Source organism: Rutilus rutilus, assembly GCF_951802725.1.
Source record: "Rutilus rutilus genome assembly, chromosome: 1".
In the NCBI taxonomy this organism is placed as follows: Eukaryota; Metazoa; Chordata; class Actinopteri; order Cypriniformes; family Leuciscidae; genus Rutilus; species Rutilus rutilus.
The window spans coordinates 66807934-66814509 of NC_140209.1; the positions used below are offsets into that span (position 1 = coordinate 66807934).

General features: G+C 36.6%; 1 long non-coding RNA gene across 1 annotated transcript; it reads left to right on the forward strand.

Annotated features, from left to right (window-relative positions):
* The first annotated feature begins 284 nt into the window (after positions 1-284).
* Positions 285-4637, forward strand: LOC311296590. The gene is made up of 3 exons (XR_014628628.1): positions 285-394; positions 4274-4397; positions 4529-4637. It is a non-coding gene; the product is annotated as an uncharacterized lncRNA (long non-coding RNA).
* The last annotated feature ends 1939 nt before the right edge of the window (positions 4638-6576 follow it).

The window sequence follows — 6576 nt, forward strand, 5'->3', positions numbered from 1 at the left end:
TATTGTAAAGTTTTACCGTTAAATTTCTTTGGAATATCAGACACTACTGGATATACATAAAAAATACAAGCAATTATGTTCAATAGTTAATTGACATTAATGTGCAGAAAAAGATTTTTTTTTTTTTTAAATACTTCTTATTGTGTGATTGCTATTTTCAGGAAAATGCTCTGGTAACAACTAAAAACAGAAGATTTAAAAATGTAGGCTAATCCAACAGAAGATAATGGGTGAAACAGATGCACTCACAGTATTTAAAAATGATTGTCTTTCTGCTTTTCTTCAGAAATGCATGTCATTGTGCAAGTTGTGTAGACTGTCAGTGGAGTGATAAAAAGATCTCAGATTTCATCAAAAAGATTAAACGAACGTCTTGGATTGGAACGACATGAGGGTGAGTAAATAATGACATAATTTTCGTTTTTGGGTGAACTAACTACTTTAACTACCGTTCAGATATTTCAGTATCGATATTTATCGAAATATCGATATTTTTGACAACACTACTATAGAGTAGTATTGCATCCTTCATATCTCCAAAAAGTCTTTAGTTTTATTATATTTATAAAAGAAAGATAGGCTGTACCGAGTCTTTCCGGAAAAAAGCGAGCGTCTGGAGGCGGGCCGTGTTAAAGCTGTGCTGCTAACGCGTCGATTGCTAACATAGACAGTATATGATTGCTAACAACACACAGAGACATTTGAAGCAGTTTTACTCACCACCTGCGACCGCGAACCTTTATCATTGCGACTGCTCGATCCTTAAGCATTAGACCAGTGGTTCCCAATTCCAGTCCTCGTAACCCACTGCTCCGCACATTTTGTATGTCTCTCTTATCTGACACACTCAGTTCAGTTCATGGAGTCTCTCCTAATGAGCTGATGATCTGGTTCAGGTGTGTTAAATAAGGGAGACATACAAAATGTGCAGAGCAGTGGGTCACGAGGACTGGAATTGGGAACCACTGCATTAGACGATCTGCAAATCCATCGATCTGGGCTTTGTTTATAAAACAATCATTGTCCAAATGCAGGGAACAAACAGTCTTGCACATCTCCATTTTTGCCCCGGAAAAACAAACTCCATCCACTGTTCCTAACGCTGGGTTCTTTGGGAAGCTAAACACGGTAAGCTTTCCCTCACATCCAAAAACACACTTTGAAGAGACATTCTTGAACAAATCCTATGCAGCGCTGCCGATGATTTCCTGTTGATGTGCGCGGTCTCGCTCTCCTCTGGTCGACGTGTGCGCGGGCGAGCTTTTCCGGGAGAAATGCTCATATAAGGAGTTCCTCTCTGGTCTATGTCATTAGATCCATGATCGAAAAAAATCAGCCGAAACTTGTACCAACCCGGAAGTAAGATTTTCGGCACAGAAAATTCTCTGTTATTCGTCTAAAATATTTTTTTTAAACTTTGGCCATGTTTAGCATGAGAATCCATCTCTTTAACACTGTAAACAACTCTGAATACATGAAACACCATTGTAACCCCCCCCCCCCCCCCCCCCTCGGTGCGAGCCTGCGAGGGCATGCACGGTGAAATGATAGTGTCTGACAGTTATAACTTATTATTATAACTATATGACAAAAATAATTGTCTAAATTATGTTGCATATTCCTCAACAGTTCTTGTGATGATATCACTAGTTGACAACATAGTACTATTTTCGGAAATCATAAGCTATGATATTGCGCAGGTGCACGTGATGCAGCGCTGTCAGAGCTGACAGACTCGAGTGTCAGACTCATTTCAGTGCAAAATAATTGTCAAAAATGATTTAATATACTGCAAATAGCCTACTAGTTGTTTGTTTATTTATAATTCATTTAGGCGGAAATCACACAACGCACATGACACGTCCAATTCGCGAACTAATGACTCCTTTGAACCGATTAATTTGAATGAATGGTTAAAACAACTGATCTTTCCAACAGTGAACTCAGGAGACGTCTGAATCGGTGTATAACTAATCAGTAACACTTTATAATAAGGTTCTATTTATTACATAAATTACATAAAAAGTACAGTTTGCTTACTCAAGCTTAAGCTTTAAAATAAATAAAACCACTTTTTAAAAAAAAAGTAAAACATTTTTCCACACAGTGCTATCAAGAATCGAGAAAAAAGAGAGAAAAAAGAATCGGATCGATAATCAGAATCGTCAGTGGCATTATTATTGATAAAATGTTATCAAATCCCATCCCTATGTGAAGACAGTAAAATTATAATTAAACATTAAAGAACATGCATGTTTTTTAATAGTTTTTTTTAAGATTTAAAAGATTAAAACATTTTGCTAACATGCTCTTATTGTGTGTCACTGTCAGTCTTGTTACATCAGTGCAAAACTAGGGTATGCAGATTAATTATTATTATTATACATCATTCATCAGCATGCATTGATTAATCCCATGGCATGTATAAAAAAAATAAAGTTAGTCTGCACCCCTGCCCCCCCGACACTGTCACCTTTTTTAGTGTGTGGAGTTTGCAGGTATGATTTTTATCCATATCTTTCACATCTACTGCAGTCAGATTCACCCGTTTTCACTCTGAAGCAGGGCTCCAGACTAACTTTTCCACTGGTTGCACTGCTGCCACCAACTTTCTCAGTTGGTCGCACCTGCATATGATTTGGTCGCACCTTCTTTTTTGTTTGTTTTTTTGCTACATGCCATGGGATTAATCAATGCATGCTGATGAATAGTGGTCTTAATCTGCATACCCTAGTTTTGCACTGATGTAAAAAGACTTGACAGTGACACAAGACCTCATGTTAGCAAAATGTTTTAATCTTTTAACTCTCAAAAAAACTATTAAAAAACATGTATGTTCTTTAAAGTTTGATTATAAATTTACTGTCTTTACATAGGGATGGGGATTTTATCAATATCAATGCCACTGACAATTCTGATTATCGATCCGATTCTCTTATCGATTCTTGATAGCACTGTGAGGAAAAATGTTGTCATATGCTTTTCAAAAAAACAAGTGGTTTTATTTATTTTAAAGCTTAAGCTTGAGTAAGCAAACTGTACTTTTTATGTAATTTATGTAATCAATAGAACCTTATTGTAAAGTGTTACTGATTAGTTATACATTGATTCAGACGTCTCCTGAGTTCAGTGTTTGAAAGATCAGTTGTTTTAACCATTCATTAAAATGAATCGGTTCAAATGAGTCGTTAGTTCGCGAATTGGACATGTCATGCGCGTTGTGTGATTATCCCAGCAGTTAGGACATGGACATCCAAGATTTGTGTCAACACAGAAAACATTTCATCATTGGATAGTTTTTTTCGTTTAATTAAAGTGTTGTTTTATGTCAGCTGAATGTCTGGAATGCTTTTCAGAGAAGATAAGGCAACTTATTTAGCACAATTCACCCAGCGGTAATTCAGGAAAAAAAAAATCTCAGAATGCTCCACATGAAACTTTGGTCTTCCGACCTTTTACCACCGTGTCGATTTATTTTGATTAAAATGTGCGAGGGAGAGAGAGCAAGACAGCGCTTAGTTTGTAGACGGTGAAGTCTTGTTTACACTTTAGCCTGCTCCGAAGAGAGTGTGTGCGCGCGCAACCGGGTCTCTCTCTCTGCTCGTTCAGTTAAACATGAAAACATGTAACGTTAGTTCATCTACATTACTCACCGATCAAATAAGTCTTTGGCGGGACAAAAATTAATTTTGGCGGGCGCTAAAACAAGTTCAATGCAGGAAAATTCATGCGTGAATTTAACTGAGTTGTACATGACCATGCACTCGCACAAATGCGACCACATACAATTTTAACTCGCACATTCTCAAAAAATGGTCGCAGTCTGGAACCCTGCTCTGAAGGAATCACTCACATTTTCTGTGCACTTGTAATGACACATCAAGCATGTTAAGAGGCTAAAAGCAGGTTTAAAACTTGCCCCATTGAAGTCAACAGGGTGCAAATTTTAAAAATAGAATAACTCGGTGTAGGCAACACCGATTTGTGTCGTTGTTCTCTGTATTGACAGCACTCCAAATGTACAAAAAAAATGAGCTCAATGTTAAAATTGACCGGAGTTCTCCTTAAACTATTATTAAATATAATATTAAAAATGGTTGATATTTTTTGCAAAAACATTGATGCATTATTATTATTAACTAGAACTTTTATGACTCTCTTATTATTTTCATATTTCCTTATTGTCCGTGCAGAGGCCATTTCATTTCATTTTATTTATTTTTTCTTTGTGAGGTGCATGTTATTCAGACATTTATTTATTGTTTACACCAAGATGAAGACAATGAAAGTCTCACAGCAGAGAGCACTTATGGAGAAGATCCAGAAAAAAGACTTGCCACAACCATACAAGGACATACGGGAGGACATATCAGACCTTTGAGAATTTGTTGTAGAGAGTAAGATCTGCACAATATGTGCCTTATTATTTACGTCTCTTAAGATCTAACATTTTAGGAATATTTTATATTTCTTTTGCAAATTCCTTCGTACCCTCAATGTGAAGTATCTTGTTGATTTTGCATTTAAGAAATGGGAAACATGGAAGAGTCACTTCGTGTTATTCAACAGTCTATTGCGGAGCTTAAAAACATGATAACAGCACCTGGACAATACCCAGTACCATCAAACAATGCAGCCAACACTAGTGTAAGTTTCTCAGACACCAAATCACTTAAATTCTTTCTTTTGATATGTAGTTTTCTTTGACCAAAAAAAAACTTCCTTGTTTTTGATTATTCTAACTGTTCTAATACTTTTCAAGTTTTTTAAAGGAGTCATACCCTAGTATTACCTTGGATACCTACTGCTGTATTATAGTCTTTCAGGCCATTCTAAAAAAGAAAAGTGGAAAAAAAATAAACAGAGCTCCTCAGACCCTTATTTCTGTAGGCATTATTGTCTCGCGAGATCTGATGCGATATTTTGGCTGTCGTGGACGGTCATTATAATAATGCAAATGAGGGGCGCGTTGATTGGTTGCAGGAAGGAGGGGGGTTGACACCGCATGTAACGCTTTAGCATATCATTACAAACTGACATCATGGCGCAAGTTGTGAATGAATGTATGGGGGTAAATTGATGCCAAAACCATTGAAAATGGACAGACTAAAAGTCACAAATAGATATTACAACTTGTAAATACAAAGCACAATCTACAAATAGATTAAAAATCCGCAAACAAAGTCCTCATGATCCTCAAATGTAAAACAAGATCTACAAATAGATACAAAGTCCTCAAACAAACTCTTTGTGATCCACAAATATAAAGCATGATCTACAAAAAGATTAAAAATCCACAAATAAACACATCCTGATTCACAAATAGAAATCAGTGACTTGTACTTGAAAACCAGAATTTGGATGAATGTAAAGTGACTTGTTTGCAGGTGAAGATCATGTTCTGTTTGTAGATTGTGTCACATTTGTTTTCAGAATTCTGACACTATTGTTTCGCTGTTGTGACAAAATAATGCCATAATCATTGAAAATTAAGAGACTCTGAGTCAAAAATGCATATTACAATTTGTAAACACAAACAAGATCTACAAATAAATTTTAAATCTGCAAACAAACTCCTCATAATCTGCAAATGTAAAACACAATCTGTAAACAGATTCCAAATCTGCAAACAAACTCCTCATGATCCGCAAATGTAAAATGCGATCTACAAATAGATTTAAAATCCACAAACAGACTCTTCATGATTCACTAATAGAAATCAGTGACTTATACTTGACAACCAGAATTTAAATGAATGCAAAGTGATTTGTCTGCGCATGAGGGTCATTATTTGTTTGTAGATTGTGTTGCATTTGTTTTCAGAATTTTGGCACAACTGTTTCGCTGTTTTTCCCATTAAAAAATCTACAAATGCCCTCCTCACAATTTGCAAACAAACACAGTCTAACTTGTATTTTCAAACCACTGTAAAAAGACATTCTTACACATTCTGTGCAAAGCTCAGCATGCAAGTGTTGAATACGCGTTTGCAGATCACAGGGCATTCACAGATCCCTCTACACGCGTTTGCAGATCACAGGGCATTCACAGATCCCTCTGCATACGTCTACAGATCTTTTTGGCACTATCTTTCCGCAGAGAGTGTGACTACGATCCACACGTGTAGTCAGCCAATCAGGGGTATTGCTTCAATGTGATGTCACGCCCCCTCAATAAGCCCTTTTCAAAATAAGAGCTGACACTTCTTGGATAGGTGGGCTGTGCTCACTGCCATTTACCGTTGCCGGTGTTGTACCGAAATCCGACTCCCCGGACAAATCGCACTCTCTTTCGCATGCACGCGCAAGCGAGTTTAAATGCACTTCCTTTGCTATATTCATTTATCGATCGATTTTTCACACAGCAAGCACCCAGATCCTGCATGGAAGCTTAGTCTACACTTAAATAAATTAACAGAAAGTGAACTAGTGTGGATAAAAGATGCAAAAATAGATAGCTATCAAAACAAAACTGTTAATTTCACTTAATTTAACTGAACTTATCGTTTGTGTGTTAAACACGATGTGGTTCATAGGAAAATACTGTATTACTCTCCCCATTGCACATGAATGTCAT